This window comes from Peromyscus californicus, unplaced genomic scaffold, assembly GCF_007827085.1.
Source record: "Peromyscus californicus insignis strain IS unplaced genomic scaffold, ASM782708v3 Scaffold_16__1_contigs__length_79575227, whole genome shotgun sequence".
Lineage (NCBI taxonomy): Eukaryota > Metazoa > Chordata > Mammalia > Rodentia > Cricetidae > Peromyscus > Peromyscus californicus.
The window spans coordinates 12784949-12798050 of NW_026294458.1; positions in this window are offsets into that span (position 1 = coordinate 12784949).

The following is a 13102-nucleotide window of genomic DNA, read 5'->3' on the forward strand; positions in this document are numbered from 1 at the left end:
CAGATGAAAGAGATGTGTCTCGGCCCACACCTCCTTCACCAAGTTCCAGATTCAAATACCTACCAGTCGCTGACTCAGTCCTCTGTGGAAAGACTCAACACTCTCCATAACTCAACATGCCCCCAGAGACATCCTATTTGGCATTTTCCTACAACAAAATGTCTGGGGGGGGCAAATGAATCCATAAGCTTTCCCCCCTCATTGTTGATGTCTCTGCTTTTAAAACACATAAAACAGGAGCAAGGAAAATGTCTACCCCTTGCTTTCCCAAAAACTACCCCCAAGTCCTGTCCGTTTTACCTCCCATGCACTTCCAAATGTGTCCTTTTTATCCTTCCTCACCAGTTAGACTTCCTCCACATCATTCTCAATATCCTCATATTGAACATGGACTTCCTATCAGTCTGCTCCAAATAGGAGCAGAGGATATATAGCCCAAAGTTGTTGGTTGTTGTTTTTCTCTTTTGGGGGGCCTGCCACCCAGCACGCAAATAAATCACACATGGAAGCTTATTTTTCCTTATAAATGACCAATCTTAGCTTGGCTTGTTTCTTGCCAGCTTTCCTTACCTTAAATTATCCCATCTACCTTTGCCTCTGGGCTTTTCCCGTTCTCTTACTTCTATAAATATTACTCTTACTGCATGGCTTGCTGTGTAGCTGGGTGACTGACCCCTGGTCCTGCTCCTTCTCTGGCTACTTCTTTTTTCTTCCAGATTTCTCCTTCTATATATTCTCTCTGCCTGCCAGCCCCGCCTATCCTTTCTCCTGCCTTGCTATTGGCCAGTCAGCTCTTTATTAGACCATCAGGTGCTTTACACAGGCACTGTAACACAGCTTCACAGAGTTAAACAAATGCAACATAAACAAAAGTAACACACCTTAAAATAATAGTTCCCAACAGCCCAGTTTTTAAATAAAAGAAGCTTTACAGGGCCATGGACAAGGGAACTGTAAAGAAATGTTGAGGAACTCAGGGATTGGCAAACCATTATCACCCTTAAGACTAAAGAGACAGCCAGGCGGTGGCGGTGGTGCACACCTTTAATCCCAGCACTCGGGAGGCAGAGCCAGGCAGATCTCTGTGAGTTCGAAACCAGCCTGGTCTACAGAGCGAAATCCAGGACGGGCATCAAAACTACACAGAGAAACCCTGTCTTGAAAAACAAAACAAAACAAAAAAAGACTAAAGAGACAAGGCAAGAGCATATTTATTGAAGGCTGGAGAGACCTGGAGCCCATGAGCTCAGAAGGATCCATATTTGTAGAGATCCAGTGCACCAGCCAGATGGTAGTGAGTGGAGAAACACCCCAATCTCACTCATTCTCTCCTGTCTTCCGCTCGTTATTCCTGTCGACTAAAAAAGACCTGAAGCTGGAGGACAAGTCTGAGTGATGTCATTCTTACAGGTCAGTCCCTGAGATAAGCAGGTCAGAAAATGGAGGTGGGGGGAAGACTCACATCCATGTTTGCCTCCCCCCCTCAAAAAAAAAAAACACTGCGTACACCATAAAGATTGAGGCAGGAAATTGTTTAAGCTTTGAAGGACATGGAATCTCTTATACTACTCAGTTCACCTACTGTAGCAGGAAAGCAGCTGTGGATGATCAGAAAGCCGTTCTAGACTGCTCCAGCATTGGATGATGCCCACCAACCTTGAGGGTGGGCCATTCCTGCCCTCTCCACTCAGACACACACACACACTGAGCTCCTCTGGGAACTCCCTCACCGATACCCAGAGTGAGGCTTTGCAAGTTTCTAGTTATTTATTTCACCTAAAATGATGTCATCATCCCACAAACAACCACAGACTCACTCATCCACTGCCCCAAATCTGCATACCTCCCTTGCATAGCCTTTCCTCTTCTCCCCATTGGAATGACCATTTGGGATTTCAGAATCCCAACATTCAGTACTTTGGTCTTCAGGATTGTGTCTGTCAACCTCACCCCTCAAAATAAACAAACAAACAAACAAAACAGCAAAAACTTAGCAACTGACAGGATTTGGCTGGGTGCTGCAGACTGGAGACTCCTGCATTACATTGCGACCGCCATCTTGGTGAACTTCATCCAGTTCACAGTACCCTGCAGAAACCTTTAAACATCATCTTTGCCTTTGGAATAGCAAACTGAATCCTTAACCTATGAGGACTTCACAGTCTGACCCTCACATACATCTTCATCCTCCATGTCTATATTCAGGGCCTGGTCTAGTCCCACTCAACATGCTATCTGGATGAATTGAACACCCCTCTATTTTGACATGCCACCAAGATGTGCCCACTGGTGCAATAATGTCACGACTGTAATGTGGATAACCAACCACTTTCTAATTGGATTTGAGGCCTGCTGCACAGGAGGGAATGAAAACTTGGTATTGTAAACCTGGTGAAAAGCCCAGGGCTGGGAAGCTCATAGACCATAGGGAGGAGTCTACTATTGCTGTTTTGCTAAATGGGTATGTTGTCAAATCCTTTTGAATGTTTATATTTATTCCCGTAGATCTGCGATGCTCTCAAGCTTGGTCAGAGAAGCTTCTTTTTGCAGTGGGCAGTGGTTAATGGTAAGACTTACAACTGGTCAAAGTGTTTAGAATAAATGGCTATGAATGCTCATAGATGGGCACTGTGATGGGCACAGTGTACCCTAAATGGGACATTCTAGATCAGCCCCTCTCCACTACTCCCCATGCCCAGGAAATACCTGGAAGAGAAGGTGTAAAGAATGTATTTTGGACATGACAGGAACTCATAACAGAAAAACAAGACCAAACCAGTCAAAATTCCACTGTGGATAAAGAATGAGATCATGAAGGCCCCACCTCCAGTTGACAAGCAGTTGATGGCTTCTTGGGGAGGGAGACTCTTTTCTTCTTTGGGGGTGTGGCCACTGGGAGGTTGTCTGTGCTCTGATGGATGCCTCTACTCCTGTATGCATGGAGACAGCACTAATGGACTCAATGGGACATCCACAGATCTATATATCTATATCAATATATGATGTGAAGTTGGGATGTGTTTGGAGGGAGTCCTGGGAGAATTGGAAGGGGAAGAGGCAGATAGATATGATCAAAATACATTGTATACATCTACGAAATTCTTAAGGAAGAAAAAATTTAAAATCAAAACATGAAACCTGAAAGAAAAAAAATATTCCTCTCCCCTCTCCAAATTCACTTTAACATCTCATCCTACTGCTTTGTTTATAATATCAAAAAACAAGCCCAAAATAGAAAAAGCAAAAAGAAAGAATAATGGAACCCCACACAACCATTTTGTAATTGTGTATGAATAGGGAAATGCTAATATGCTACTAAGAGAAAATGTTAATACATATCCAATGATGAATATTCAAGTAGAAAATGTCTGGAAGGAAATGCACCGAAGAGTGGTATGGATTACAGATGACTGTAGATGTATCCAACCTTCCCATCAAACAATAAACACAGAACCAATGCAAAGAAGAAAGCCAAGAGGTCAGAGCCAAGAGCCAAAACCTTACCCTTCCTCCTGCAGTGGTCCTACCTCTCCGAACCAGAGCTACCCCTGTGTTAAAGTCTTTATATAGAGTTCCTGTCCTGCCTTCTCATTGGTTGTAAACCCAACCACATGACCGCCTCCTCACAGCCTGTCTGTATAGGCCTCCAGGTTTTCCATGATTGGTATTAAGATTAAAGGCATGTGTATCCAATAATGGCTGTATCCCTGAACACACAGAGACTTACCCAGCTCTGCCTACTAAGTGCTGGAATTACAAGCGTACGCTACCACTGCCCTGCTTTCCTATGGCTTGCTAATAGCTCTGACCCCCGGGCAACTTTATTTATTAACATACAAATAACATTTTAATACAAATAAAATATCACCATATTTCCCCTTTTCTATTTTAATAAAAAGGAAAAAAAAGAAAAAGCTTATAACTAATATAAGAAAAACTATATACAAAAGGACAATAACTATATACAATATATACAAGTAATAAATACCTAAACAATGTCTAGTCCATTTGTATTTGACAAATTCAGAGAAAATAATTTCATTATCTATCCTATTTTGGTAAGTCCAAAATGTATCCTAATTAATCTTCAACTATAACTAACTAACCTTCAACTATAACTAACTAATCTTCAACTCCCTCAGAGACCCAAGAAGGAAATAATATTAGCTAACAAAAATAAAAACAGGAAGTGCACATAAGCAACCTCCAAAAAATTTGTGAGTTGACAGAAACAGACAGCTGTCTGGACAGTCACCTGAGGTTTCTCCGAAGTGCTGGGGCATCATCTTCAGCCTATAGGCCCAGCATATCCGACAGACTCATTTGTGAAGCAGGATGTACACAAGGTCAACAGTTCAACCTCACATTGAGTGAGAGTAGTCCATGTACCAGAAACACCTGAATTCCACCAGTGTCATGTCATGATTCAGGATTTCAAATTCTGGAAATTGCTGATGGTTTTCCAACTCAGCTGTCCATTCTTCCTGGCTGTGTATATATGGCTTCATCTCAGCATCCCATTCTTCTCCATATCCCTCCATCAAATGCCAGTCTACTATTGAGAGGCGTGAGCTTAGTTACTCTTCAAGAATAACTGTTTCAGCTGCTGTTCCATTGCACATCAGAGGCCATCGGCCCACTGCCTGTTCAGCTGCCTTCGAAGAAAAGGGCACTGTACCTTTTTCGAATTGCGAAGGCCACTTCAGGGATGGTGCCATATTGTCCTGGCCTCTGAAGATGCCTTTTGATAAAGCCATAACCACACTTGTTTTGGCAAGAATCAGTAATCCTTTGTTTTATGTCCTGTTTGTCCATTTTGTCCTGTTGATTCGAGGATACTTTGTTGTCCAGTGGCTAACTTTTGCCACAATGAAAGTTAACTCCATATGCAGTTTCTTCAATGCCCATATTTTCTCTGAAGTAGATTGGTACTGCCAGGAGCCGACATGTCTCATAGTCATAACAAAAAAGAAAAATTTTCTAAGTTATTAAAACATTTTAAATGCCATATTCTGTAGATCTCTGAAGGGTTTGAAGATAACCTGTCTATCTAAAATATATCTACTCAATCTTGAAAACATACCTAATATAACTACAAGTTCTATTATAATATCTAACTACTAACTTTCATTTCTTTATATCCTAATAGTTGGTAATAACATTCAAGGATCAGAAAATTGCATTACATTGTTAGATGAACGGTACAATTAGAAAAATATATATAACATTTTCTAACAATATCAATTTCAATATATATAATTTGTATACAATATAAAACAATCCAATCCAATGTAAAGTATTTACATTTTTCTTTTCTTTCTTTTTTTTTTTTAATAAGAACCTTAAATCTAATCTCCTTTGCTTAGCCTTTTTCCTAACCCTTGACAACAACTTGTAACCAACCCCCCTAATCAATGAAAATTATCCCAGACCCAAAACCCATTAAAAGACCAAAAAAACCAACCGCCCCACACCACCTCTTTGGGAATGTGGGCGTCGTATTCTTGAAATTGCTTCCTGCTGGGTATGGGCGAAGGTATCTTTATCCTGAAAGAAAAATTTTAGGTTAATTGTCAAATTCTAGGAAAGGTAAATATATCCTTCGTTATCCAGTCTGTGTATAATGCCAAAATTCAGGGTTTATCTCAAATCCTTATTCAAGTAGTCTTTGAGACTGGATCATCTCAGCTAGCTCTTCTCAAAATTGCTCTGAGCACTTTGTAGTTCAAAGCTGATCTGTAGATGATGTTTGTCAGCTTAGTGATGTTATTATTGTTCACGTGGAATTGTTGTTGTTGTGGGGCCCCATCTTCTTCCTGGAGACTTCAGTTGATGTTAGGCCTGACTGTGATTTCCTGCAAAAAACTGATAAGAGACTCGAACACAAAGACTATATATGCGACTTTTTAGAATTAGTTAGTACTCTATATGACCATTTATATCTTAACAAAGTTTAAAATGTATATATATCTATATATATTGATCTTGTAAATTTTGATATAAAATTCATACTTTAAGAAAAGTTTAAAGAATCAGAATAGAATCAAAGAGTTGAGATTCGTAATAGAATAGTCCCTTAATTAATTTGGCTTTTCTCCTGTCCCATAGCAGAAGATGGCTCTTTTCCTCTGGCATGATACAGGGAGTTTGCATTTTCCTTTTAACAACATGCTTGAGTTTAAAGAAGGAGAGAGCCATTCTCCAACTCCAAAGTCAGCTTTAAATTTTAATTGAACTGGGACTATTAGAAGTTAAATAGTGTTAAATCTTTAAAGAAGAGCAGAAACAAACATTTAGGAAGACATAAATTTTTTTTTTAGATAACATACCCATACGCCATTTCACTCTGTTTCTTAGGATAGATGATTTGTTCCTTTTCTTCAGTTGTCTCATTTGTCCAGTGTTCTTCAAATTCCTTAACCTTCATTCTCCTAAAAGACAAAAACAAAAACCTTTCCCCAAGGTTTTTTGGGGATGTTCCTTTTTGACAAGTTATCTGATTAAATGAAAAGGCATGTGTTACTGGTGTAAGTTAGTTTAAATTGGATGTTTACGATAGTTGATGAACTATCACCTCCTCTAATTAAGAGGTCTCTCTTGTTCAAATCGAACCTTTATCAATTTTGATGGTACCCACAGCTTATCTTCTCCTGTAGAAATAAAAGCAAAACCTCGTCCCCAACGTAACACATACCCTGGTTTCCATTCTGAGGTCAGCACATCCTTAAAGTATATAGGTTGATTTAATTCTGTAGTTTTTTCTATTATCCAATGTCTCTCTGCAGCTGTTGTTCCTTTCTCATTGGCATTGAGAAAATTCAAAGTTAATAGAGCATTATGTAGTCTATTTCTGGGGGTTTTTGTTACTCCTTTTTGTTTATTTAGCATATCCTTTAGAGTTCTGTTTGATCTTTCTATAACTGCTTGACCTGTAGGATTATGTGGTATACCTGTAACATGGTTTATATTATAATAAGCAAAAAACTGTTTCATTTTAACAGAGACATATGATGGAGCATTATCAGTTTTGATTTGTGCAGGTATACCCATAATGGCCATAACTTCTAGCAAATGAGTGATTACAGAATCAGCTTTTTCAGAACTCAAAGCAGTTGCCCATTGAAATCCTGAATAAGTATCGATAGTGTGGTGTACATATTTCAGTTTTCCAAATTCTGCAAAGTGAAACACGTCCATCTGCCAGATTTCATTCCTCTGAGTACCCTTTGGGTTACATCCTGCTGGTAATGGTGTTTGATTGTAGAAGGAACAAGTAGGACATTTCTTTACTATTTCTTTGGCTTGTTGCCAGGTTATGGAAAAATCCTTTTTTAAACCTTTACTATTTACATGATGTTTTTTATGAAATTCTGAGGCCTCCAGCACATTTCCTATCAATAATTTATCAATCTCATCATTGCCTTGTGCTAGAGGGCCTGGCAGACCAGTATGGGATCGGATGTGAGTTATATATAAAGGATGACTCCGTTTTCTGATTGTATCTTGTAATTGAATAAATAATGAAGTTAATTCTGAAGCATCGTGGATAAATTCTGCAGTCTCAATATGTAATACTACTCTTTCAGCATACTGAGAGTCAGTTACTATATTGAGAGGTTCTGAAAAATCCATTAATACCAACAGAATAGCATACAATTCTGATTTTTGAACTGAATTATAAGGACTTTGAACCACTTTACTTAAATTTTCTGATTTGTAACCTGCCTTTCCTTGTTTGTTGGCATCTGTATAAAATGTACGAACTCCAGATATGGGTTTTTTCCTCACAATTTGAGGCAAGATCCAATCAGCTCTCTTTATAAGATCAATTCTATTGCTTTTGGGATATTTGCTGTTAATTTCTCCCAAAAAATTACTACAAGCTTTTTGCCAAGCTTCATTTTCTATCCATAATTTTTCAATGTCCTCCTTAGTTAAAGGTACGACAATTTCTGCTGGGTCTATTCCTGCTAATTGACGAAGTCTCAATTTTCCTTTCCAAATCAAGTCAGAGATTTTTTCCACATAAGTTTTTAATTTTTTATTTGGTTTATTTGGTAAAAATATCCATTCCAATATAATATCTTCCCTTTGCATTAATATTCCTGTTGGGGAATGCCTAGAAGGTAAAATAACCAAAATGCAATCCAGCTTTGGATCAATACGATCTACGTGCCCTTCATGTACTTTCTTTTCTACCAAGGCCAATTCTTTCTCAGCTTCAGGTGATAATTCTCTTGGACTATTTAAGTCCTTATCACCTTCTAAGGTTTTAAACAAATTATTCAGTTCATCATTTTTTACCCCAACAATAGTTCTTAGATGAGAAATGTCTCCAAATAATCTTTGAAAGTCATTAAGAGTCTGTAGTCGATCTCTCCTAATTTGCACTTTTTGAGGTCTAATTTTTTGAAGTTCTATTTTATATCCTAAATAATTAATAGAATCTCCTCTTTGTACCTTTTCTAAAGCAATTTGTAATCCCCAGCAAGGCAAAATTTTCTTTACTTTTTCAAACATTCTTTCTAAAGTATCTGCATTTGAATCAGCTAATAAAATGTCATCCATATAATGATAAATTATAGATTTAGGAAATTTTTTACGTACCACTTCTAATGGCTGTTTTACAAAATATTGGCACAAAGTTGGGCTATTCAACATTCCCTGTGGGAGAACCCTCCATTGAAATCTTTTAACCGGTTGAGAATTATTATAAGTAGGCACTGTGAAAGCAAATCTTTCTCTGTCTTTTTCTTGTAAGGGTATTGAAAAGAAACAGTCTTTTAAATCAATAACTATGAGAGGCCAGCCTTTTGGTAACAGAGTAGGTAAAGGAATTCCAGATTGTAAAGAGCCCATTGGCTGAATTACTTTGTTAATTGCTCTAAGGTCTGTTACCATTCTCCATTTACCAGATTTTTTTTTTATAACAAATACAGGAGAATTCCAAGGGCTGGTTGATTCTTCAATATGATGAGCATTTAACTGTTCTTCCACCAGCTCTTGTAAAGCCTGGAGTTTCTCTGTTGTTAAAGGCCATTGCTGAACCCATACAGGCTTGTCTGTTGACCATTTTAAAGGTAGAGCTGTTAGTGTTTTTGGAAGATTATCAGTTGTTGTGCCCTGTTCTTGTATGACATGGATGGCTGGTGAGCACTCATTAGAATAATATCTTTTAATATTTCTCTCAGAAACATGTACTAATTTATGATTTGTTTCTGAGATTGGAGGGATATTAATCTGAGTATTCCACTGTTGTAACAAGTCTCGACCCCACAGGTTCATAGCTATGTTAGCCATATATGGTTTTAATTTTCCTTTCTGTCCTTCTGGACCTATACATTCAAGCCATCTTACACTTTGTTTCACTCTAGATAATGTCCCAATTCCTAAGAGTTGAATGTTTACCTCCTGAAGAGGCCAAGTTGGATGCCAAAATTCTGGTGCAATTATGGTAATGTCAGCACCTGTGTCTACCAGACCAGACAACAAAACACCATTTATTTTTATTGTTAGTTTTGGTCTTTGTTCATTAATAGAAGTTTGCCAAAAAATTTTCTTTATGTTTTTTCCTGTATTTCTTATTTTCTCTGTTTCATCATCTCGACTAACATGATTTATTCCAATAGACATTTGGTTATTTAGTTGCTTTGAGTAGGGGTTTCCTCTACAACTGCAGGAAAGGTTTGAACTGGATTTACTGTGGGGGCCTGCCTGAGGCCCCTCTGGGAGTTTCCCGAAGCTCGAGGCAGAGGGTTACCCTGTCTGTCCCTTGTTGATCTACATTCGTTGGTCCAGTGTTTTCCCTTACCACACCTTCTGCATACTCCAGAAGGAAGGGGCATTCTGTTGCCAGTGTTCCTTGAATAAACATTATTTCTAGGAATGACCTGTTTACAATCCCTTTTCAAATGTCCTTGCTTTCCACATCCAAAACATCTAACATTGCTCAAACCTTTTGAAATTGCTTTTCCTACCCACATATCATCATGGTCATAAGCCTCTACATTAACTGTATCTCTAATCCAATCTTCCAAAGGTGCAGATCTTGCCTTTAACGGCCTAATTATTCTTTTGCACGCTGCATTTGCATTCTCAAAGGCTAAAGATTCAATTATTATCTGACTAGCCTCTGAATTCGGGACCATTTTTTGTACTGCTGAAGTCAATCTTTGTAAGAAGTCTGTGAAAGATTCTTTGGGGCCCTGTATAACCTTTGTAAATGACTCAGTTTTTTTTCCTGGTTCTTCAACTCTGTCCCATGCATTCAAAGCTGCCGTTTTACATAGAAGTAGGGTTTGGACATCATATGAACATTGTGTTTGTACTGAAGCATATTGGCCTTCGCCAATAAGCTGATCCTGGCAGACTTGTATTCCGCTATCCCTCCATTGTCTTTCTATATTTTTAGCCTCATTACTGAACCACATTTTCCACTGGAGATTTTGTCCGGGTTCAAGAACAGCCTGTGCCAATTCCCGCCAGTCCTTTGGTATAATCCTATTACAAGTTGACCAGGTGTTTAACATTTGCTTTACATATGGGGAGTGCATGCCATAAGATGCTATTGCCTCCTTAAATCTTCGTAAGTCTAACATTTCAACTGGAACCCAAGTATTTTGTTCATTCTCTTCATCAGGTAGCTGCTGTACGGCTACTGGATAAATTAAGGGTGATTGTGTGAAAACTGGCTTTCTTTCTGTAACCTTACGATCCAATTTTGAAACAACTTCACTATTTATTTCTTCTGTCTGAATTTGAATTTCTCTATAATTCATTTTTACCGGTTTAACAAGTTTTTCTAAGACTGTTATCCTGGCACTTAAGTTGACGATCTTTTTAAATAGTAAAATGAGGATAAGAAAAGTAATAAACTGAATAATTCGATCAATATTAATCTTTTCATATAGTTGTTCCATTGTCAGAGTGCCTAAAATTTCAAACAAAGCCCAATTTTCTTCCAATGTACACATAAAGCCCATTTTTTTTTAATGTAGAAAAAAATTCTCTTTTAAATAGATATGTTAATTGACTTACCAAGTCTGGGTAGAACAGTAGAATCCCAGGGAATTTCACAGCCACCTGGTGTTCGAGGTGTGAATCCAGCGAGAGAGAGAGAGAGAGAGAGAGAGAGAGAGAGAGAGAGAGAGAGAGAGAGAGAGAAAAGTGTAGCCGCTTGAGCCGAGTCAAGCCTTGGCTTTACAGGCAGGGGCCCTGTTCAGCGGGGCAGGTCTGAGTCAGGCCTGGGCCCAAGCTAGGCAGCCGGGCCGCCCAGGCTGGAAACCGGACCTGCCGCCAAGCCAAGCCAATCGGTTTTTAATGAATTCTTGTCACGTTGGGCGCCAAATGTAGATGTATCCAACCTTCCCATCAAACAATAAACACAGAACCAATGCAAAGAAGAAAGCCAAGAGGTCAGAGCCAAGAGCCAAAACCTTACCCTTCCTCCTGCAGTGGTCCTACCTCTCCGAACCAGAGCTACCCCTGTGTTAAAGTCTTTATATAGAGTTCCTGTCCTGCCTTCTCATTGGTTGTAAACCCAACCACATGACCGCCTCCTCACAGCCTGTCTGTATAGGCCTCCAGGTTTTCCATGATTGGTATTAAGATTAAAGGCATGTGTATCCAATAATGGCTGTATCCCTGAACACACAGAGACTTACCCAGCTCTGCCTACTAAGTGCTGGAATTACAAGCGTACGCTACCACTGCCCTGCTTTCCTATGGCTTGCTAATAGCTCTGACCCCCGGGCAACTTTATTTATTAACATACAAATAACATTTTAATACAAATAAAATATCACCATAGATGACTTTTCTTTCTTTTTTCCTTTTTTTACATATATTTAAAAAGTAAGTATTTAAAAAAAAAAGTAAGTATGTACAAATTAAGAAAACAATGTTTTAAAAAGTCAAATTAAGAAAAACATTTTGGGGGCTGGAGAGACGCCATGAAGAGCACTTCCTGCGCTTTCTGAAGACCTGAGTTCAGTTACCAGCACCATCAGGAAAGTGCTCAACCACCTGTAACTCCAGCTCCAGGAGATCCTGAGGGGGTCCCTGCAGGTGTCTTATGGGGAGGCAAACCAGGCCAAGAGATGAGAATGAAAACCCAATGCAGACTGACTTGGTCAACATGAGTCAGATTTCAGGAAGTCTAATGCCAGGCAGTTCATTGTCAGCGTAGTTAAAACACAGTACCATTTTGGGAAAAGGTTTCCAGGCAACAATCCAGTCCAATTCCAGGTGCACAATGAAGCTTAAGGTGTGACTACATAGGAACTCCTTTACACAGTACGTGTGACGAGGGTGGGTTCTGTAGCTCAAGGTCTAGAACCTCGTGTGGTCTCTGACCGACAGCATAGAGGTCAGCAGGCCATGAAGTACTTGTGACAGCTCCCCTAAGGATGGGTAACGGTCTAGGGAGGGAAGAGTCTGGGGCAATCATTCTGGGAAATTTGGGTGAAGTCTGCCTCTATACCAAAGGTAACCAGGTTGTTAACAAAATCTACTGTCAGCTTTCTGGATGGAATGCAGATATTTTATTTGTATCTCCTCCATTGAGAAGACCCCTGCATGATTAACATTCCTGGTTCTCCTAGTACTTCTCTGTGAGTACAAGGACCTCTATGCCCCCATACTATTATCTCTCTAGTAGGAGTGTATAATAGATAAGTAGAAAGATTTTACTTGTAGATTATGAATATGAATTATAATTTTATTTATATATAATTTTTATATATTTATTTTTCATTTATAATATATATTAACTTTTATGTGTATAGGTGTCTTCCTTGTGTATATGTCTGTGTACTATACTCTGTGTGGTGCCTGGTGACCTCAGAGGCCAGAAAGGAGCATTCGGTTCCCTGGAACTGAAGTTACAGGCAGTTGTAAGCTGCCATGTTGGTGTGGGAATTGAACCCAAACCCAAACCGAAGCTCATCTTATTTATTTAGTATACAGCATGTATGACTGCAGGTCAGAAGAGGGCACCAGATCTCATTATAGATGATTGTGAGGCACCATGCGGTTGCTAGGAATTGAACTCAGGACCTCTGGAAGAGCAGTCAGTGCTCTTAACCTCTGAGCCATCTCTCCA